Below are 24743 nucleotides of genomic sequence, written 5' to 3'. Positions count from 1 at the left end.
TGCAAGAATTTTATTGAATATATTCACGTTGATATTCATAAGGAAAATTGGTCTGATGTTCTCTTTCTTTGTTGCGTCTTTGTGTGGTTTAGGTATTAGAGTAATTGTGGCTTCATAGAAGGAATTTGGTAGTGTTCTGTCTGTTTCTATTTTGTGGAATAGTTTGGACAGTATTGGTATGAGATCTTCTGCACTAAACCCATCTTTTCCTGGGTACTTTTTGTTGGGAAACTTTTAATAACTACTTCTATTTCTTTAGGAGTTATGGGATTGTTTAGATGGTTTATCTGTTCCTGATTTAACTTTGGTACATGGTATTTGTCTAGAAAATTGTCCATTTCCTCCAGATGTTCAAGTTTTGTTGAATATAGGCTTTTATAACAGATTCTGATGATTTTTTAAAATTTCTTCTGATTCTGTTGTTATGTCTCCCTTTTCATTTCTGATTTTGTTAATTTGGACACACTCTCTGTGCCCTCTGGTTAGTTTGGCTAAGGGTTTATCTATCTTGTTAATTTTCTCAAAGAACCAGCTCTTGGTTTTGTTGATTGTTTGTATAGTCCTTTTTGTTTCTACTTGGTTGATTTCAGCCTTGAGTTTGATTATTCCCTGTTTTCTTCTCCTCTTAGGTGTATTTGCTTCTTTTTGTTCTAGAGCTTTTAGGTGTGCTGTCAAGCTGCTAATGTATACTCTCTCCTGTTTCATTTTGCAGGCACTCAGAGCTATTAGCACTGCTTTCATCGTGCCCCATAAGTTTGGGTATTTTTTACCTTCATTTTCATTAAATTCTAAGAAGTCTTTAATTTCTTTTTTTATTTCTTCCTTGACCAGGTTATCATTGAGTAGAGCATTGTTCAACTTCCATGTGTATGTGGGTGTTCTTTCCTTTTTGTTATTATTGAAGGCCAGCCTTAGTCCATGGTGATCTGATAGGATGCATGGAATTATTTCTATCTTCCTGTATCTGTTGACGCTGTTTTGTGACTGATTCTATGGTCAATTTTGGAGCAGGTACCATGAGGTGCTGAGAAGGATGTATATCCTTTTGTTTTAGGATGGATTGTTATATAAATATCTGTTAAGTCCATTTGGTTCCTAAATTCTTTTAGTTTCTCTATGTTTCTGTTCAATTTCTGTTTCCACAATCTGTCTGTTGATGAGAGTGGGATGTTGAAATCTCCTATTATTATTGTGTGAGTTGCAATGTGTGCTTTGAGCTTTAGTAAGGTTTCTTTTATGTATGTAGGTGCCCTTGTAGTTGGAGGATAGATATTTAGGATTGAGAGTTCATCTTGGTGGATTTTTCCTTTGATGAATATGAAGTGTCCTTCCTTAACTTTTTTGATGACTTTTGGTTGAAAATCGATTTTATTTAGTATTAGAATGGCTACTCCAGCTTGCTTCTTCAAACCATTTGATTAGAAAGTGGTTATCCAGTCTTTTACTCTGAGGTAGTGTCTGTCTTTGTCACTGAGGTATGTTTCCTGTATGCAGCAAAATGCTAGGTCCTCTTTACATTTCCGTTCTGTTAGTCTATACCTTTTTATTAGGGAATTGAGTCCATTGATATTAAGAGATATTAAGGAATAGTGATTGTTGCTTCCTGTTATTTTTGCATTTAGGTGGGATTATGTTTGTGTGTTTCTCTTCTTTTGTTTTTTTGGCAAGCAGATTACTTTCTTGCTTTTTCTAGTGTGTAGTTTCCTTCCTTGTGTTGGGCTTTTCCATATATTATTCTTTTTAGGGCTGGAATTGCAGAAATATGTTGTGTAATTTGGTTTTGTCATGGAATATCTTGGTTTCTCCCTCTGTTAATTGAGATTTTTGCTGTGTCAACGAGGGTCCTGAGGGTACCTGGAAGAGAATGGAGGACAAGAGACACGAGGAAGGATGCCAAAACAAGAGTCTGATCAAGGTGACAAATAATTCCAATAGACAATTCAATTTGGGTTCCTGCAACAATCATAATTGCATCATCCAAAAAGCCAAACCCTATGAAAAGTATCGCATTGTGGAAGAATACATATCTCAGCTGTCCTGGAGTGGGTGGTAGAGCTTCCAATTCTTCTTTTTTGACGGCAATGGACCCGAAGCGGTGCATTTCTTTGAGCAAGCAGCTCCTCTCGATTGAGTGCAGGCTGTAGATGAAGTCGTGTGTGCCCTGTGCCGTGTTCAGTGCCTCCGTGGGCTCCTTCTTGTGGTCAGTGGCCAGAAGTCGGAGAGTAGGAATGTACAGGTTCTTTTAACAATTTTATGATAAATATAATCCCTGTATCAGCACCTGATTGTAACATTCTAAGACCCCAAGTATATCCATGTGTCCAATCCTGGTTTTGACCTGAAGAGGTAAATTTAATATTTAAGAGGATTCACCATCTCCTTGTTTTAGTATTAGAACCTTCACAATGGGAATCTGGGACATGCATATTAGTAGGACGGGAGGTATTATAAGCAAACAATGTAGTGTATTAGGTGATAAAAATCCTTAAGAACAAGGGAAAGGGGCCAGGCAAGAAAGCTAGGGGTTGGCCCGTTGAGAGCTGGTGGAACAACCAAATAGCATTCAGTCACACAGCTAAACAAGGAAGCTTTCTTGGGATGAAAAGGCCAGTGCAAAAAATGAGCACGAGCTTTGTGCCTGTAAAACAGAAGGGCGAGCATAGGGGCAGCTGGAGTCTGTTACCGGCTATCTCTCTGGACTTAGATACTCCCTTAAGGAGTACCTCCCTTCAGTGTCAGCTCAGTGGCTCTGCCTCTCAAGAGACCCAGCCTCTGAAAGACACTAGGTTTCCAGTAAGAATTATAACAAAAAGATGGAGAGATGGTTAGGAACTGGGTGCTACATGCCAAGTGGTTGACAAAAGAATTGTATGGTTCGTCCACTTTAGGGGGGAAGTTTCTTCCAGGCTGTCAGACACGCCTGGCGACATTGAGTCAAGAGACCAGGAGTAAATATCATCTGAGTCTCTAGAGTGTTGAAGTTAGGCTTGCCCAGGGGGTGTGATCCGATTGAAGCCTCGGGTATCAGAGAGTAAGCTATAGTTAGAGATAACTGGCTATAAGGTCTCTTTCTGCTGCTATTTGTGAGGCAGGAGTCACAGTTGAGCGGGGTTTCCTGCCTCTTACATCCAATAAGGAGATTGCTAACACTGCAATACTGATCTTTAATAGAAGTATAGCCCTCCCCGTGCCTCTGAATTCCAGGACTTCTGTAGCAGTCCTCACCAAGCTGTCTCACTGGGTTAGAGGGTCATGGCAAAGAAAACATTGATCCTGACCTTGGCCACAGCCTCCAGTTGGAGTAAGCTGGAGAGCTGGTGCCAAGACTTTCTCCTCTTATCACCCTAGAGTAAAGCCTGTTCTGTCTGGCAAAACAAAGTTCCTCACAGTTTGCTGTAGACTCCTTCTGAAACTACTTTAGGGGCTCACCTGGCCCCCAACCTAGCGGCATTTTTACCATAGTGGCAGGAACTGACTGCTGCAGGGATAGGATCAGAGGCACTCTCTATGTCAATGATGACTAATGGGAAAGGTGACTTAATGCTGAAGATCAACTCCTCTCTTGGAATAGGGCCAGCATATAAGGCAGATTCCCTTAAAGAACTACTCTTAATGAACGCTTTCCTTCTGTGAGCAAGTGTTGAAGGTCTGGCCACTGAAGGCAGAAACTGGAATTTTTTTTCAGGACCAAAAGTCTCATAATAGTCTTTAAAATAAGCACACTAACTCTCCACTATCTTTTTGCTGTCACAGTGTCAGCTCCAACTGGCCTCATCACCTTGAAACTCCTCTTATGCCAACTTGGTCTGAGCTGTGCTGCTGCCCACGCACAGCCTGCAGCTTGCTTGCTAGCAAGCCCACTCGCCTGCCACCCTTAGCCCCACACTTCCTCACTCTGTGCTGTCCCTGCCTTAGAAGCTGTGAATGTCTAAACAATAAGGAGATCCTTTCTTCAGGATCCAAGGCAAAGCTTTCAGGTTCTTGTAAATGCCTGCTTCACACAGGGTCACTCGCTAACCTGGAGTCCTTCATACACATGTGTGATGAACTGTTAACAGCAGCTAGACTGGACAAGGGAAGCAAAGGCAGGGGCATCTCTCCTTGAGGAGGAGGCTCAAGAGAGAAAGAAAAAACTCCATGGCAGAAAACAATTTCTCTCAAGCAAATTATTTCCAAATTAAGCACCAAGAGGACCAAGTAAAACTCCATGACAAACAAAACAAACAGTTCCATGATTTCAAACACAGTCATCAGTCCAAGTCCAAAAATGAAACAAAAGTTGAAAAGATACTTTACAATGCCACAGAAAACAAACTAGACAAACAAGACCAAGACAAGGCATCCTATAAGCAATTTCCAGATGCCTGATACCTTCAGTACCTGGCCCAAACTGCAACTTAACCTTAGCTGCTTCCAGGATGAGGTGAATCATCTGATTCCACCTCCCAATGTGATTCTAGAGTGTCCTCTAGATTCCTTTCTCCTCCTAGAGCATCCTTTAGGGCCTGTGGCTTGTGACAACTAGCACATCTGCCTGTCACAGTCATAAGCCCCTCACAGGATCCACAGTGACCACTGAGGGGACTCGAACCCCCCTCTGAAGGGACTCGAATCCTTCAGACAGCAGATGAGGACAACATAAGACAACACGAAACAAAGACGAGACAACATGACACAGAGACAAAACAGAAAGTAACACAAAACACAGAACACAGATTTGCTCGAGCTTACCTCCCTTCTCTTTACCAATTGTGGTCTGGGAGAGCATAATTCCTGGCTGATGCACCAAAATGTTGTAAGACCCCATAGTGGCCTTAGCTCAGGAGTGCAACCCACAGAGCACAGATTGACAAAGTGACTGCTGTAATAGCATGAGGCTGTAAGGTTTTTAATCCATGTATATGAGGTTGCTCATCCATGCAGGGAGAGGCAACCTCAAACCCAAAAAGCACACAACTTTTATTCATTTCACAGGGCAGACTTCAGCAACAAGGTTAGCCGATCCATTAAATAATCACTAACTCTGCACTATCTTTTGTATCAATTGTTCCCTCCTGGGGGAACTATGGACAAATATTTCCTACAAAATCTAAGAATTTCTTTAAATCTTTTTTCTTAACCCTATTCTTTGCATCCTGAGTGACTCCCTGAGTCCTGTCAAAAAAGGTGACTGTAGAATGCTTGTCCCATCACTCACCACTGAGATCTGCATCATCTGGGGAAAAACACACACCTCTAAACTAAGGTCGGGCAGTCCATGGCTGCCAGAAGCAGGGGAGCAAATGCTCCGAGGGGGAGCAAAGGCTCTGACAAAGAATGAAGTCAGGCCTGTCTATTCACGGGGGACGACGTTCTCCTCCAGGAGACCTCCAAACAGCCATTTGTCAATGAGGGTGCTGAGGGTACCTGGAAGAGAATGGGGGACAAGAGACATGAAGAAGAATGCCAAGACAAGAGTCTGATCAAGGCAACAATTTTATTTTTCCCAAGGCTGAATTTATACCAAACAGAGGTAACAGAGGGAGGGGGGGAAGTGTAAAACAATTACACAGGCCAAGGATACAGTATTCATGTGGTCAGCTGATGTCAACAGGATGTCGGTTTTTTCAGAAAAGGTTAAAGGCCATCACATTGTGTATCTTGACGTCAGATGTATTTCTTAGCAAGGTCACAACTTTATCATATCATTATTCATCTTGACCACCAGATTTGTATTAGCCTTCTGCAGCTGGCTGGGGATTTTCCATGAACCCAGTCATACTTAACTCTAATCATAATAATAACATCAATAATGGAGGGCTTCAAGGGCATCACTCCCAACATTGCTGCATATAGTAGCCTGGGCTGGTATTTGTGGTTCTCTTAGGTTCTGTAAAACATCTTTCCAGGAACTTTTGGCTTTCATTTTCTCTAGTGAGAAGTCTAGTGTAATTCTGATAGGTCTGTCTTTATATGTTACTTGACCTTTTTCCCTTACTGCTTTTAATATTCTTTTTTTGTTTTATGCATTTAGTGTTTTGACTATTATGTGATGGGAGGAATTTCTTTTCTGGTCCAATCTATTTGGAGTTCTATAGGCTTCTTGTATGTTTATGGGCATCTCTTTCTTTAGGTCACAAAAGTTTTCTTCTATAATTTTGTTGAAGATATTTACTGGCCCTTTAATTTGGGAGTCTTCACTCTCTTCTATACCTATTATCCTTAGGTTTGTTCTTCTCATTGTGTCCTGAATTTCCTGTATGTTTTGGGCTAGGAGCTCTTTCTGTTTTACATTATCTTTGATGGTTGTGTTGATGTTTTCTATGATATCTTCTGCTCCTGGGATCCTCTCTTCTATCTCTTGTATTCTGTTGGTGATGCTTGCATCTATGACTCCTGATGTCTTCCCTAGGTTTTCTTTTTCCAGGGTTGTCTCCCTTTGTGATTTCTTAAGGTTTCTATTACCATTTTTAACTCCTTGATGGTTTTGTTCAATTTCTTCTCCTGTTTGGTTGTGTCTTCCTGTAATTCTTTAAGGGATTTTTGTGTATCCTCTTTAAGGGCTTCTACTTGTTTACTTGTCTTCTCCTGCATTTCCTTAAGGAGTTATTTATGACCTTCTTAAAGTCCTCCATCATCATTATAAAATGTGATTTTAAATTTCAATCTTGCTTTGCTGGTGTGTTTAGATTTCCTGTGTTTGTTTTGGTGGGAGAACTGGGCTCTGCTGATGCCAAACAGTTTGCTTGGGTTTCTGTGCTTGCCATTCACCATCAGGTTGTCTCTGGTTTTACCTTTTCTTGCTCTTTCTGATGGTGGCTTGACCCTCCTGTAGGCCTGTGTGTCAGTACTCCTCTAGAACTGTCTTCCTGTTTTCTTTTGGCTGGTTCTGGGAACAGAGTGTTCTGCTCTCAGGCATGTAGTCATTCCTTGAGGCTTGCTTTCACCTCTTGGCAACCATGAGGGTCTGGCCCCTGACTGCTCCTAGGTCCCTGTGTGCTGGGAGCACAGATGGCACTAGGCATCTTCTTCTTGGGTTGGGAATGTGGGCAGAAAATAGTCTCCTCTGGTTTCTCAGAAGTGTCTGAACTTCTGAGGTTCCAGCTCTCCCCGTACCCCCATGGGATTTTGGTGCATGGAGCTGTTTGACCGGTTCAGTTCTGTTCTGGTCACAGACCTGGACCTTGGGCTCCTGCAGCTGACTGCTCCCATATTCCTTCCTCTAGAGGAACTACGCAGTTTCCTCTTGGAACAGGGATGTGGGCAAAGGTGGGCAGAGGTGGCAGTCTGCCCTGCGGTCTCAGGATTTTCTGCACTTCTGGGTGTTTAGCTCTCTCTCCCATGGGATTTGGGAGCAGGAAGCTGTGGGATGGGATCAGATCAGTTCCGAGCACAGCCAGAAACTGGAAGTGCCTTGTCCCAAAAGACTTCTGCCTCTGTGTGTCCTGAGTCCACCAGGCAGGTCACTTGGTCTTACCTCTGCTCTCAGGCATGTAGGTGCTCCTGGCAGCTGGCTTTCAGCTCTTGACGAGGGAAGCAACCCTAGTTTCTGTTTCAATGACCTATCCATTAGTGGGAGTGGGGTGTTGAATTCTCCCATTATTACTGTGTATGGTGCAATGTGTGCTTTGAGCTTTAATAAAGTTTTTTTTATGAATATGGCCGCTCTTGCATTTGAGGTTTTGATTGAAAGTCTATTTCATTGGATATTAAGAAGGCAACTTCAGTTTGTTTCTTGGGACCATTTGCTTGGAAGACCTTTTTTCAGCCTTTTACTCTGAGGGGATTACTGTCTTTGTTACTGCGGTGTGTTTCTTGCATCCAGCAAAATGCTAGATCCTGTTTGCATATGCAGTCTGTTAGTTTATGTCTTTTGTAGGTAAGTTGATCCCATTAATATTGAGAGATATTGAAGACAGATGATTGATAGTTCCTATTATGTTTGATTTAGTAGGTAGCATTATGTGCATGTAATTCTCTCCTCTTGCCTTTGTTGTAAGATGATTAATATTTTGTCTTTTCTTTGGTGTAAGTAACCTGCTTGTGTTGGAGTTTTCCTTCTAGAATCCTCTGTAGGGCTGGATTGGTAGATAGATGCTGTTTGAATTTGGTTTTGTCCTGGAATATTTTGGTTTCTCTATCTTTGTTTATTGAAAGTTTCACTGAGTGTAGTAACCTGGGCTGACATTTGTGTTCTCTTGGAACCAGGCTCCTTTGTCTTTTAGTGTCTCTGAGAAGTCTAGTGTAAGTTAGATAGGTCTACCTTTGACTGTTACTTGGCCCTTTTCCCTGTGATGTCTTCAGGGAAGCAGACTAGCTGGCACTCTGCCCCAGCAAAAGTCACCAGCCAAAAGGGGCAGAAATTTTTTTCTATATATGTACTTTCCTTAACTAATTAATTGATAATTATCTAACCTAATTTTTCAATCTAGGTAATTGAAAAAGTCTCTATGATAGTACTAATTCTTGGGTTATTTTATTTTAAAGTTTAACTAGTATAAGGAAATGATTTGAATAACTAACTGCTGCAATTATGTACTAAAATAAAATTTCACTGATATTTAACCCTTACCAAAATTATTTTATTGGTATAAGACATTCATGGCAGAGAAGTCATAAAGAACCTAATTGTGCTTTCAGAATTTATTAAATTCTCTACAGTTTTGAAAACTTGTTAATTTGGGGTTGACTTAGAAACTTAGCAGATAGTTTTTGCATGTTGCATAAAAACATCACATATTATTTTAAACCATTTGACATAATTTTGCATATGTGTGCCATCGATTTAATCAAAATATTAAAGATGCCCATACTCCATAATTTTCCCAATGTATTTTTATTTGTGACTTTCACATACATCTCCATAAGCCATATTTTATTGTTATTATGAATTAGTTTGAATTACTTATTATTTGAATTGTATAAAATTTATAGAATTATAAATAAATACAATTTTAAGTCTGTTTCTTTCCACATAATTGTATGTGATTTTTATACCATATGATACATATATTTATTTATTTATTTATTCATTGTTTTTAAATTTTTCATTTTATTTTTGATTTTATGTATATGTTTCAAATAAGGTACATGCAATTGTAAATGTAAGTACATAAAGAGTCCAGAAGAATGTATCAGAATCTGGAGCTGGATTTAGAGGGCATTCTGAGCCACATGATATAAGTGCTGGAAACCAATTTTGGGTCTTCTTGGAGAGCTGTGAATGCTATGAACCACTATTGGAAAGCTATCTCTCCACCCACTATTACTTCCTGTTTGATGGGCCAAGTAAGTCAATCTCTCCTCTCTCTCTCCCTCTCTCTCTCTCTCTCTCTTTCTCTCTCTCTCTCTCTCTCTCTCTCTCTCTCTCTCTCTCTCTCTGTATAATATAGACAAGAATGATAAATGATTAATAAATTTGAAAACAGTCAAAAATGGTCAGAAGTGTTTTAGGAATCACTTTTGGTGTAACACCCTCACATCAAAAGCACGTGGTACATTTCTTGGTTCCCTGGTCTTCAGTCCTGATCTACAGTTTGTAGCATTCAATCTCTGTATCTCAGTTACTTGAACTACCTTGCTATCTTTCTTAGGAATCAGGTGTTATTCACAGAATCTCAACTACAGTGTACTTTAATCTAATTCTTATAATCCATCTCACTTCTACACCTAGCAGTTTTCTTTCTCTGAGAACTCCAGCTAAGAACGCAATAGCACAAAAGAGGAAAGAAGTCGAAATATAATCTTTTTCTTCCTTTATGCATGTATGTGTGTGTTTATGTGCATGTGCATGAGAGTGTGTGAGTGCATGCCCAGGAGTGTGTGTGTGTGTGTGTGTGTGTGTGTGTGTGTGTGTGTGTAGAGGTTATTAGTGTGTAAGTATATGTACCCCATGCATGCATGCATGTAGAGGACAAAGGATGAGCTCTGATGTCATCTTTAGGAATGCTGCAAATAATTTAGTTTCTAAGACAATGGGAAAAGAGCTCCGTGAAGAAATAAGAGATTAAACACATTGGATTATCTGGCAAGACTACGCAGAAGACTCCTTTGCCAAAACTCATCTGAGCCCCGGCATTACTGAAACACTTCACACTCAGTAAGCAAATACTCATGTACATGCAAACACAGCCATGGAAGTCCCTTTCTCAGAACTCTAGAAACTGACTTCAGCATAGAAAAACATTATTAAAACTTGCAAACTTTATTTAATGAAGCTCTTTGGAGGCTACTCATATGGTGATTTACAAAATATAACTTAATTTTCAGAAATAGTTTTTTTTCAAAAATAGTTTATGAATTTTATTACTTCATGCATCTCTAAAGCTACAAAGCAACTGTCAAGGTCTTTTCTGTAGGTGGTTTGTCTAAAATACGTGTGAGTTTGGCTTTGTAAAGTATGTTTTAAAACTGGCAACATCAATAGTTAGAAATCAGAGACCTTAGGGTCCAATGTAAGAAGATCCAGGAAGATCTAAACTAGATAAATTGTCAAGGGTGGAGAGGTGAGTGTACACAGAATATACATTGAGCAAGTGAACATTCGATGAGCTGAAGTCAAAGGGAAGTAAGAGGAACATTCCTGCAATTCTAACTTTCCAGACACTCAGGATTCAATTTTGTGCAGCACAGCTCAAAACAACATCAAGTAAGAACAAAGGCTGAGTAAATAATCACAGTGCTGAGAAAATAGTCTCTTAAAATACTTTAAAACAAGAATTTATTTAGCAGTAAAAGAATCCTCACAGCACAACCCTAGAGGGTCAGACTGAGTAGCAAGGTCAGTAAAAGGATGAATTTAAAAAGGAGGAGGAGGAAGAGAAGGAGAAGGCGATGACAACAAGGACAATGACAATGACGACAATGACGATGATCATTATCATCATCACATCACCATCACCACCACCATCATCATCACCACTACCACCACCACCACCACCACCACCACCACCACCACCATCATCATCATCATCACCATCACCATCACCATCACCATCACCACCACACCATCATCATCATCAGTGGGGCTTTGGGTTGAGGGAACAGGAATGAAGCGCTGAGGGCCAGCAGAAAGAATAGAAACAGGTAACCTTGGGAGGTAGAAGGTAGGGGGACCCTCCAGAATATACCTGAGACCTGGGAGGTGAAAATCTTACAGGCCTCAAACACAGGGACCTTAGATGAAATACCCAACATTGAGGGGAACTTGTAGAGCCCACCTCCAGCAGAAAGACAGGGCATCAATTAGAGGGATAGGGTTGCCAGCCCACAATCAAAAATTCTGACCCATAATTGTTCATGTACCAAAGGAAAAAAAAACCTGCAGGGACAAAAACAGAGAAGAGCCTGAAAAAAAGAAGGTCTAGTGACAGGCCTAAATTGGGATTCAGCTCAAAGGGAGGCCCCAAGGTTTGACATTATTACTGAGGCTATGGTGTGCTTACAGACAGGAGCCTAGCATGGCTGCCCTTCGAAAAACCCAACAAGTAACTGAAAGACACAGATGCAGATATTTGCATCTAACCACTGGACAGAAGCTGCTGACCCCTCTGGTTGAATTAAGGAAAAGCTGGAAGAAGTTGAGGAGGAGGGCGACCCTATAAAAGACCAGCAGTCTCAACTAACCTGGTCCCCGGGATCTCTCAGACACTGGATCACCAACCAGGCACCATACACCAGCTGATATCAGGCCCCAACACATGTACAGCAGAGGACTCCTGGGTCTGGGTTCAGTCAGAGAAGATGCACCTAACCCTCAAGAGACTGGAGGCCTCAGGGAGTTTAGAGGTCAGGTGGGGTGGGTGTTGAGGGGAGGGATATCCGCATGGAGACAGAGGACAAGGGGCAGGGCTGGGATGTGGAACAGTCAGAGGGTGGACTGGGAGTGGGATAAAATCTGGACTGCAAATAAGGTTAAATAAAAATAATTTTAAAAAACAATAAAACAAACCAGGTTTTGGCTGGATCTAAGTAAGCTATAGTCTAGTGAAGCAGTTTCGCTAGTGTATAACCTCACTGTTCAAGAGAAAAGCAGCATTGCACATGCAAACAGCAAACAGAAGTAGCTCAGTTAGTGCTTCAGAAGCAATGTGCAAAAGCAAAAGAAAAAAAAGAGGAAAACGGGCCTCTATGAGCACCCTGAGAGTTCCTGAGAGCGCAACAAGGAAAAAGGCTCATGAGTTTCTCCACTTAATGATTCAGGCAATCAGGCAGTCCTTCGGGTATTTACAAACTGTCCTCTTGCTGTCTTTCTGATCCCAATACAAGCATATTTAACTTGATAGACAGACAGACAGATAGACATACAGACAGACAGATGCTTTCAAATAAAGAGAAGATAAAATAGACAAGAAAATCCATTTAGGATGCAGATGCAAAGAAATTAAAAATAGGTTTATAAGGACTTAAAATGAAAAAGATCTGCAGAAAAGGATAAAAACACTGAAGATTATTTCAGGTTGTTATGGTAAATTTACAGATAAATAAACACAGGAATTTTCATTAAAAATTAGGTCATATTTGTCATTTTGTAAAGTTTCTGTATGTTAAATCTCCAAAAAGTCAGAATTTAAGAATGACTATCCAAGACTGACCTGGATTACCTAATGATTCTTTTATTTGATAAGTAATTTAAAGGAGTGATTAAAATAGAGTATGCAATATCATGTCAGATATTTCAATGAAATTTTTTTTTACATTCTTGATATTTTATTGAAAATAATTCTTTTTTTTTATTAACTTGAGTATTTCTTATATACATTTCGAGTGTTATTCCCTTTCCCGGTTTCCAGGCAAACATCCCCCACCCTCTCCCCTTCTTTATGGGTGTTCCCCTCCCCATCCTCCCCCCCTTGCCGCCCTCCCCTCAACAATCTAGTTCACTGGGGTTCAGTCTTAGCAGGACCCAGGGCTTCCCTTCCACTGGTGCTCTTACTAGGATATTCATTGCTACCTATGAGGTCAGAGTCCAGGGTCAGTCCATGTATAGTCTTTTAGGTAGTGGCTTAGTCCCTGGAAGCTCTGGTTGCTTGGCATTGTTGTACATATGGGGTCTCGAGCCCTTCAAGCTCTTCCAGTTCTTTTCTCTGATTCCTTCAACGGGGTCCTATTCTCAATTCAGTGGTTTGCTGCTGGCATTCGCCTCTCTATTGCTGTATTCTGGCTGTGTCTCTCGGGAGAGATCTCTTCTCTCTGGGCTTCTCACTGGCTCCCACAGCCTGTGCTCCCAGTGAGCATTAAGAGACACACTTAATGCTGCCCTGTCTTTGTGTCTAGGTACCCGAAATTTCAGCAAGCTTAGTAAGTACCCTTTAGTAAGACAACTAGAAATCAAAATAACACAACAGTAAATTATTGCAAATCTTTGTACATAGTTCAATCAGTTGATAAGGAGCACAGGTTATTAAAGAATTAGCTATTTATTTCAGCAATGCCACAAACAGAAGGAATTTTGTATAACAGAACATTTTAGCAGTTACAATCTTTCTGAGTGAAATGGGTCTCTGTATTTGGAAATAAATGCCATGGTAGAATAGTGCAAAGAAGTGATCCTCTTTTTCACAAACACCTCCTGAACTTGGATTTTTATCTTTTAGGTTAGCATAGCTATCATGGTAGAAATAGTTTTCATGTATTCAGATAAAATAGTTTCTTGTTGGATGTAGAAAATTGAATACAAACATTAACTTGACAAATTTTTTTAAAAAAATAAATCTTATTCGTTATCACAGAGTTGTAAATTTTCTGTGCCATCTACTACAAGACAATTTGTGGATATAGCAAAAAGCCATTGTCATCTCACTACTATATCCATTTTAGAGTCTATTTAAGTCTAAGACTTAAGCCTTACCTAACCAGATGTTCTTGGACACAATAATGTTTACTGCTTTACATAACTTTAATTTGAAAAAGGGTGCGTGTGTGCGTGTGTATGTGTGTGTGTGTGCGCGCGCGCGTGTGTGCATAAGTGTGACTAAATCAGTATTGAAATTAAGTCATTTTGAAACTCAACATTAAAGTCATTTTTCAAATATCTTGGATGAAACATTATATAATCCTTACACTTCAGAATTCTGAAATATGGGATTCCATAAATGTCCTTGAGGATTAAAAGTTCTAATGACCCCTCTTTCTAAGCCTGCAGTCTGTAAGAACGAAGCCATGTTCACCTCGAGCGCCAAGATTGTGAAGCCCAATGGCGAGAAGCTGGACGAGTTCGAGTCTGGCGTCTCTCAGGCAGTGCTTGAGCTGGAGATGAAACTCAGATCTGAAGGCGCAGCAGCTGTGGGAACTCAACATCACCATGGCAAAGGAAGTTGAAGTCGGTGGTGGTCGGAAAACCATCATAATTTTTGTACCAGTTCCTCAGCTGAAATAATATCAGAAATTCCAAGCCCCAGCTAGTTCGTGAATTGGAGAAAAAGTTCAGTGGGAAGCAAGTAGTCTTCATTGCTCAGAGGAGGATTCTGCCCAAGTCAACCTGGAAAAGCCGTGTGAAAAATAAGCAAAAGAGCCACACCCTGACCACAGTGCACGACTTGAGGATTTGGTCTTCCCAAATGAAATTGTGGGTAAGAGGATCTGTGTGAAACTGGATGACAGCCAGCTCATAAAAGTTCATTTAGACTAAGCCCAGCAGAACAACGTGGAGCAAAAGGTCGAAACTTTTTCTGCTATGTCCAAGAAACTCACAGGCCGGGATGTTAATTTTGAATTCCCAGAGTTTCATTTGTAAAGAAAATGACTGAATAAAGTATCATTCATAGTAAAAAAAAAAAAGTTCTAATGACCAACATCAAGTCAACACTATAGATTACAATTTTGAGACAATGTTTCCATTTAAAGAGAACACAAACATATAATATAAAAAAGAATATTGCAACATGCTTTACTTTACTCATTGCTTTGTTTTCATTAGCTTAGGGGCAAAATAATAATTCACTTCTAAGAACAGTCATTTATTTTAATCTTTTAAAAGTAGATTAAATGAGATAACATCCCTATTACAGATGTACAAGGCATTTATATTCTACCATTGACTACCATTGAAATGTTTGGAGTGATTTCTTTCTTTTTGATGGACAGTTTACAATAAACCATCTGTCTTGTTATAACTATTGTTCTATGTTCTATCTTTTGCTCTCTCATTCACTAAATTGATAGAGGTTAGTATTTTTAGTTATCTTGCAACTGAAGTTTTTTCTTAACTATTTTTCAAACTGGCAATATACCACAGTGTTTAAGTTTGAATAAAAGAAATTTTTATAACTGGTATATTCAATTGTCTTTATCATACATTAGGGTAAAATGCAATGATAAATATATGTATTCACCCATAACAATAAAAGGAAATAAAAGGCTAATTACCATTTAAAGTATTAAGTATCTAAGAGAGAATTTTTTAAATTCTAAATAATAAAAATATCTCACTCTACTTATAGGACAATAAAACTCACAAGAAGGTAAGTGGATGAAGAAGGTAGAATTTTATGTATAGTTTCGATAACTATATAATTTAATAATTTCATTAGCTGTTTCTCTCTCTCTCTCTTTTTTTTTTGTTTGTTTGTTTCCTGACCTATCCTCAAATTCTGTGCTCACACAGAAGATCACTTTCTGTTTGCTAATGGACACCATTAGTTGTCATTTCGAGCGGTCACTTAATTAATATCTGTGTGAGTGCAGGAAAAGAACAAACTGGGTAGGTTTATGCTGACTCAAATATTTATTTCTCCACAATACTAAGAGAAGGGGAGTAAAGATTTCCCAAGAATAAAATTATTGGGACTTTGTTGTATTAAAAACTAAGAAGAAATGCTGTAGACAATAACATTTAAAAAAAAAAAAACAACCTGATTTTGTATAACCCTGAAACTGTTTTTGAAGAATCACAAGTTTGACATTGAACCTGGTCTGCACTGTGAGATACTTTCACAGAAATACATACAACACCTCAACACACACTTTCAAAACAAAATTTTAAAATAACCAAAGAAATATGTACTTTATGATGAGATGATAGTTTTATTTACTATTTTCTTCCAATGTCATATAAATTATTTAAGCATATACAAATTAAAATTAGAATAATTATGGAACATTTCATGCTTTTTCACATATTTTTTTTTTCGGAGCTGGGGACCGAACCCAGGGCCTTGTGCTTCCTAGGCAAGCGCTCTACCACTGAGCTAAATCCCCAACCCCTTTTTCACATATTGAAACAGAAGAAAAAACCTATAAATATTATGTTTGAATTTGCACATAAAGAATCAGTTTTACCTAATATGAATTCACACATGATTTAATATAAAATATTAAATTTTATTAATATTATGATGTTAGAGAATATTGTTAAAAGGAATGTTACAAATCTGACCAAGTAGAAAACAGACCATAAATTGAAATCTCAGAGGATCCATGAGTTATTTACATTTTCCTCTCTTAGAAAATTGTGCCTACTGGTTTCTGTCATACAATACTGAAACTAAAAAAACAATAGTAATTTCTAAATTAAATCAATGTTCCTTACATAAAATGAAGATGAATCTAAAGAAAATTACTTGATAGTGAGGAGGAGTATTTCAAAGGCAGATGTATATATTTGAAATTAAGTGTTTGGGAGATGGCTAAGCAATTAAGAACAATCACTGTTCTTGCAAGGGTCATGGGTTCAGTTTACAGCACACACACAGCAGGTCTATCAACCACACTGAGGGCAGGCTCCATGCCCAGGAAGGGTTATTCAACACAAAACAGATTCAATGTTTTTTGTATTCCTTTTCATTTGGTTTGATTGGGTATTCTTTCTTCTTATTTTTTGTTTGTTTTGATTTTCATAGTTCTACTTTTTATGTGTGTTTTGATTTTCATGGGTTTCTTGAGAAGAAAGGAGAAAGAGAGAGAGAATATGATTTGTGATGAAAAGGGAAGTTAGAAAGATAGAAGGGTTAGGGAGGGGAAATAAGATAATCAAAACAGATATTATATGACAGAAAATAATTCTTTCAATTCCTATAATCAATTCTAAAAAGATTGAAAATTTTATAACGTTAAGCCAGTTTATGTATTTTATTTGATTGTATTAGAGCTGTTTTGGACTTTACACAAACAACAAATTGGACATGTCTAAATTTGAATACTTTTTTTCAATTTTCAAAATTTGGATTTTACTATAACATATCCTAGAATCGTTATTTCATTCATGTACTGTAGAAAACTTACTGAGAAATCCTACTTTTAGCTATATTAATTGTTAAGATCCATAATGACATTAAATTCAGAGATACAGTGTCCAATAATATTATACTAATAGTATATTAACAATATATATTAATAAGCACATATTTTCATAATGTCTTAATGATGGCAATGATGGACCCCATTATATTATAATGCATTCTGAGCAAGTACTGTGGAATTAAGCCATATGCCCTGATTTCTTTTTGATTCAGAATTGCATTAAGTCACATAGCCAAACTTGAACTCATTTTGAAGTTCAAGCAAACACTGACCTTGTAGACCTTGTCTTAGCCTCTCAAGTAGATGGTGGGTTACAGGTTAGCCCTACAAGTCCTAGTTAACTGTATGTCCTGTTATCGCTCTTTATTTCATCATTTAATATTCTTCTTATGTAGAAACTATTGATGGCAAATACATGGCCTCAAAGTTTCACAAATTTGCTGTTGTTAATGTGATTATTGCATCAAAGGAAACCATAAGGAAGGGAAGATGTGGTTTAGATAGTGGTTCCCGAAGCATTTATACACCACAGGAGAGCATAGCAGAATAGAGCAGTTCCCATCCTGGAGGCAAAGAAGCAGAGGAGGAAACAGGAAATGGTCAAGGAAAAGATGGCCTTTGCCAACATGATGACCAACCTGGGTTGTCAACTTAACTGCATCTGGAATCAATAGAAGCAAGGGGAGTGTCTGTGAACTTCTATGAGGGATTTTTAGAATAATATTCAAAGTAAGTGGACTCTTCCTTATTTGGGCCACATCTTCTTGTGACATTCCAGATGAAAATGCATAGAAAGAGGGAACTTTGCCTTTGCCTTCCTGCCCTCAGTTTCACTGTCCAGTTCACGAACCCTGTGGCTGAAACATCCCATACTTCTTCAGCATTACTAAGTATACGGAAGTGCAGTCGATTCCCTAGAAATCCCTCAGATCTCCAGCATCAGACTTAGACTTCTGAAACATCCAGTCTAGATTTAACAACTACCAGGTTTTAAGTGTTTCTGTCCTATGATAGCGACCTTTGGACTACCTAGACCACACACAGGTTTTAAGTGAGCTGGTTAGGTATTCCCTCTTTTGAATTTCTTCTTTTGACTTCCCTATATTTGCATACAGTTTAACAACTTTGAATATTACATGCATTGCTCTACAGCAAAGACTAACCGAGTGCACGGGTTTCTGCATGTAGAACTGATAAAGGAGCTGACTGGATCTTGGCTATCTCCGCTAATCCCCGCTTCGAGCTTAGTCATCTTGCTCTCCATTTATTCATTCCTTGCTGATAGTCAATGTGACCTTTTGCATAACGCTGAATCAAAACTTTTATGGCCTGTTCAATGTATCTTAAATAAGTCATTTTATTCAATTTGGGACTGCCTCAAATGGAACTTAAAAATGTACTTTCTTATAAGTCCATTTTAATGGCTTGAATTTGGTCCCATTTCCCCAACTATGAATATGTCTATTTGTGTAATTATGGATAGCTAAGAACCGAGCTTCATCAAAAATATGAAAGTGAGTCGTTTAAACTGATTTCATCTCTGCTTGCCTGCAATAACCATTTGCCAAAACGTCCTCTAATATAAATTGGTATGACTTACAGAAGCAACCTGTATGTTTAGAAACCAAAAAAGTAGCAACAAACAGAATACTTATCTGAAAGGATAGAGGATTACAAGTTAAGAAACTTCAAATAAAACCAACATGTCTTCTGAATAAATAATCATTTCTTTTCTTTAAACTTTTCCTACACTGCATTGTGTTCACTAGATAGGGAGCAAACTTACCTGTTAGAACTGTGTGGTGTTCTAATGAGAGATAAAAGTTAGTGCCAAGGTGAAGTAAATACTTATGGGCATGGCCAAAACCATCCTTAACGTTCAAGCTCACGGGGAGATGCACAACAAGAATAGTTGTGTGCAGTTCTGTCTACGCGGAAATGAATTTGTTTGAATGGGTGCTCTCTCATGGAGGGAGAAGAGCTGAGGCTCTGGGCTCACATCTAAATGATACCAGCCCTGACAAATCTTAGAAAACTGGGGAAAATATTTTCTGCCACTAAACTGCAAGAAGCATAAATTTTAATTTTAATGAAAAATCCAGATTTTCAAGTTAGGAAAATTAAAATTATGCATCTTTGAATTAATTACTTAACTCGCTAACAAGCACTACAGATATATAACCTCAGAATCTTTGTGTTTTATTGCCTTTTTTTCAGTATAATTAAATAAATAGCAACACTTTTTCCAAAATAATATGACTGGAGTACATCTCAAGAAATTCTATTCATAGCTTTTTCTTCTAGGAAAGTTGTTGTGATAATGCTTTTGATAAATATCTTTGTATTTTCTGTTAGTGAACTATGATACAAGTAGTATAAAATATCATTATGCAGCTTGAAAACTGCCAACATATTGCTTTCATGTAATCAGTGACAAATTATACTCCACATAGCTCATTATTTTAGAGAATTTTAATAGTACTTCAAAAAGGTGCATATTACCTCACAAAACTAGGCTCAAATTCTGTTTATCTAATCCACAAATAATTAAAATTCATATTTCTAAATTAGATTACTATGACACAAATTCTGTTTCTATGACTGCTCATGATACCTAAATGTTATGCCTAATCAAAAATATGTTGGGCATCTTAAATAGCTTCTAGCACATGCTAGCATAGAATTTTTAAAAAGAAACTGGTATTTATGTTCTCTGATAAAACTGCCTTTACTTTGGAGTCACAGTTTATTAAAAATTTTCGTTAACCACCACACTCAATGCCTCCTAAGCCATGATGGTGAAAATCAAGCTTCACATTGTTTTGTGATTCTTGGACAACCTTCTTGTACCCAAGCATGTGAAGATAACAGGAGAGAAGAATGAATATTCAAACATAAAAGCTAAACATGGCCCCAACCTGTTCAAACCAGTAAAGAAAGTGTACTAAGTACTTTATTCTGAACACTAAGTTGTTTATGAATAATATAACCTAATGTTCACATTTCTTTAGTCTAAGGAGTTCAAGGTCAAGAGACTCATAACTCCTGTGAGGTGAGGCTCCTCCCCTGTGACCAACACCTCGCTGCTGTGCTCCTTTTTGTAGTGAATAAAAAAGAATAGTGCCCCTTTCCCCTCCCTCTCACTATCCTGCCTTCTCTGGCTTCTTTTCTATTTTTTTTCTCACTTATTTTTTAGCAAATATGAAAGCACATCTAGACAGGTTTTGAGAAATCTGTGGAAGAAAGGTGGTAGTTTTGAGATGTGGTTTCCTTAATGATACTTGCCTACACTTGTTTCCTTGATTAGTCCTGGCATTTCCAGTCTGCAGTGGTAGTGCAGAAGCTCTGTAGCCATCCCTTGTCTTAGAGTTATCAGCCAGATATAACGGGCAAAATATAGAATTGGGCTAAGAGAGAACATTGCAATACCATCACAACAGTAGGTCTGGGGCACATCCGCAAAGAATTCTGGGACTGGCCTAGGCAGATCTCAGAGTTTCTCTGAGGGTGAGGGTAACAATGATCTGCTAGTAATTGAAGTTGACTCTTAGGGAAGTAATACCCAGAGACAGATACTCAACCCCAAATCATCACTGAGGGGCCTGGACCTTGAGGGTATGCTGGCCCTGGCCTCTGTAGGTTTATGTAGCTACTGTTTCCACTGTGTCGTTGTGAGGTGAGTCCTCTGTAGCCCAGCTACCACCCAGCCAGGGAGTAGCCCCTATAGAGGAAATTTGAGTGCCATTTGATAACTTGGTCCCCGCAAGACCATCATCCTAAGGCAATGAGAAACAATAAATTGGAAAGGAGCCTCAGATACAGTATTCTTGAGGCTGAATCAAGGCAAGGAGTCCAAACAAACTTTAAGTTTTGTGTTTATTGTCTGCTATGAGAATATGTATCCCAAGTCAAGTGGACGAATGTGATCAAAGTTCCTTCATGATGCTGCAATGTATACCCTGCTTCATCAGGACCACTGTTCTAGCATCAATGAGATATCAGACCTAAACCATACACAAGTCATCCAGCTATGTTCACAAAAATGGGAAGCACAGGACCGATGGACATAGGCGAGCAGAAAAGCTGTGAATTGTTACCAGCTTTCTGGCCACGAATACTTTTGAATGTCTCTCTCTTCTTTGAGACTGGAACCTCGCAGAGCCAATTTGCTCACTTTAAATGTGTTGAAAATATTTTTATTAGGTTTTAATGAGGTAGAGAAAACTTGAACAATGTATGTCTATAACCTTCAGACAGTTATTCAATTTCTCCTAGTTCGACACATTCAACTTAACATTTTCATTCTTTTTCTTAAAACAAGGTCATGGTGTCAGGCTCCATGCAGTGTCAGCACAGTAGTTCACGGCAAGCAGACCTGTCCATGGTGGCAGAAAGTGGGATATTTAAATTCTTAGAAGTACATGACCTCCTTTTCTACCATTGATGGTCAAAGCCAAGCTTTTTAGAAGCCTGTATTCTTGTACCTAACCTGAGTTCAGAGTCCAGCACCTACATACAAGCTGTATGGTGTACGTCAAGTTTCATCACAACAGCACTTGAGAATGAGGACAGAGGTAGGAAGATCAATAGGGCTCTGTGTTGACCAGCCTAACCATCACTAGCCAGCTCTAGGTTCTCAAGGAAAAAGTGGACAGTCATAAAATAGAGCATAGTATATCAACCCATAGCCTCTGCACAGCGTCTGTGAGCAAGAGAAGTGAAGCCAAATAGATGGATACACATGCAGATCCCCACTTCTTTTTCTCCAGAGACAGGGAAGGCAGTTACTGCTTCTTCAAGGCAAGACAAAACTGTGTCCTCCAGGTGTTCTTAGCTGTTAGTCCCCAGGTCATGTCTGCGGATCTTTGTTTTTTCCCTCCATCTTTATTAAATTGGGTACTTATTTACATTTCAGTTATTATTACCTTTCCCAGTTTCCAGGCAAACATCCCCCTAGGCCCTCCCCCTCCCCTTTGATATGGGTGTTCCCCTCCCCATCCTCCTCCCATTACCGCCCTACCCCCAACAATCCCGTTCACTGGGGGTTCAGTCTTGGCAGAACCAATGATGTCTGCGGATCTTTACTGTCAGCTTAGACTAGCACTGTATAGAAGCCAGAGTCAGGGGGCCGATACTAACGAATACAGAAAAATAACCATGAAACAAAAAATTACTCTACTAGCCTAGCAACCATAATATGACACTAGTTCAAAAAAAAAAGGCACCTGCCCTTTTTTTTTTTCTTTCATTTTCTATACTGTGTTTTTGGTATTTTTTTCCTCAAAATGCAGACTTTCAAACGAAAAGTACTGAGAGGGTTTCAATGATGTTGATCTCACCTACTTAGAGGATGCTCCCTGTCTGCTTATGCAATGTACTAGCTCTCTTAATTATCTCACTAAATCCCCATAATGTCGAACTTCAGAGCCATTCCCACAGTTCTGCAATAATAGACCACATAGCAAAAAACAGACAAAAATGTCATCTTAGTCAGTAAATCTAACATACCTTGAATTAAGCACCCATAAAGTAACCAAATGCAATCCTTATGAAGGTCCTTAACACTTCCTTCTGTGAGTGAGTATCTACAGAAACACTGAGTGTGAATAAGGAGAAACTGCACGGTGTGCAAAAATGGTGCGCTGTGGAATGTGGAGGAAGGATGGGGTACCACTGCTGAATGCCAAGGCTAGAATGCAGAGACACAGCCCACACATACTGACTTGGTAAGCAGCTGTTAGTCACTTCTGAGAAGAGAAAAAAGCTCCTCAAGTAAATATATTTAGAAATTTGGTCTGAACTCAATGTTTGTTGGATTGCATGTGCTAAAGAAAACAGAAAGGGGTATTCAAATGAAATAAAAGAATATTGAAATGTCAATAGTAAAAAAATATGAAGCAATTTCACAACTGGACTCCTTATATAACATAGAAGAGTAAATTTGTATGTGAAAGCTGACTTTTCTGAGTTATATAAATATTTGCTTTTGAAAATAATCTATAACCCAAAATAACTCTTCCTTCTGAAATCATTATGCTTCTGGGAATTGGACAAGTCAAATCACTTAGAATTCATTTCCCTGAGTTTTTTCCACAGGAAAATAATCAATTCAGCTCAGGAAAACAAATCATTTTATGGTTGGCACCATCTGCATGATCAGATGAGTCACTGAAGAGTGGAGTGCCCTGCCTCTTTAAAGACAGAAAATGTGGTGGGATGGAATTGGAAAATTATATAAACACACATGTTGCAAATAGAGGAAGATACATAATGAGCCATCACTCATTTACTAATGCAAACAAAATAGCAATAAATATGCTCTAACAACTGTCAAAGTTCGTGCTTGCATTATGCTTGATTTTAAAAATACTCAGTGATTAGAGTATAAGCAGGGTATAGGCAATATCTTCATGTGGAATTCTAGAGAAATAAATGTAAGTTCAATCTTTCATGAGAGCAATTTGCATTGGGTAATAGAGAGCCTCAAAACACTTATTCTCTTCTGTTCAATAATTCCATTTCTGGAAATCTATCCTTAGAAAATGATTTTAAAAATACAGCAAATAAAAACAGGTAGGAAATATTCATGCTGTTACACTTATTGAGAAATGTGGAAGAAAACCAAGTCCTAATATTCAAGAATTACTTAAGCATGATAGATAAATAAAAAGTTTTTGAAACTATGGTAACAAGGTGTTTTTAATTAACATGCAGAATCATCTAAAAATAGAATTGGTTACAAAGATATCAGTTATAGATGTAATTTGTTTCAGTTTTATAAAAACAGATGGAGGTCTAGGGCCACTGAGATGCCTCAGCTGGTAACAGTTTGACTACTCAAGCCTGATGACTAGAGTTTGATGACTATATGCCAAACAATGCTAAAAGGGCAAAACCTAATACACAAAGCTGTCACATGGCTCAGCACGAATACCTAGGCACGAATATGTGCCTACCTCAATCCCACACATATATAGCATATGTGCGGTATAAACGTTACTTGTCTCCTCCATATACAAATACAGAAACATATAATACAGAGATTACACACATATTACATTATTACATTTGGGTTTATATATATTTGTCTCCTCCATTTATAAATTCATATGCATATATATGACACACATATGTATATATAATAATATATGGGGCTGGGAATACATACAGATATAGCCTACCTTCAGTAATAAATTTTTAATATATGGAGATCTAAATGTATAATTTTTCTACCACGAAATGAAATTCAGGTCTGTTTATAAACCAAACATCATATATTAATGACAGTGAATGGTACTGCAATACAGACATAAACATTGAATAGCTTATCATATGTAAAACTGAGAGAAAAAGGCAAAAACTATAGCATTGTAATTTGAAACATTACCATACTTTGCTATGTAATAACATGAACTATGTTTGTATACACATAACCCTAAATATGAATATATATATATATATATGTGTGTGTGTGTGTGTGTGTGTGTGTGTGTGTGTGTGTGTGTGTGTATACATATATATTTGGG

The 24743-nt window shown here is 38.4% G+C and overlaps 1 pseudogene; it reads left to right on the top strand.

Annotated features, from left to right (window-relative positions):
• Nucleotides 1-14139: 14139 nt before the first annotated feature.
• On the top strand, nucleotides 14140-14713 carry LOC116898170 (annotated as a pseudogene).
• The last annotated feature ends 10030 nt before the right edge of the window (nucleotides 14714-24743 follow it).

The sequence above is a fragment of the Rattus rattus genome, chromosome 4 (assembly GCF_011064425.1).
Source record: "Rattus rattus isolate New Zealand chromosome 4, Rrattus_CSIRO_v1, whole genome shotgun sequence".
Classification (NCBI taxonomy): domain Eukaryota; kingdom Metazoa; phylum Chordata; class Mammalia; order Rodentia; family Muridae; genus Rattus; species Rattus rattus.
This window is presented reverse-complemented; position numbering and strand designations above follow the sequence as displayed.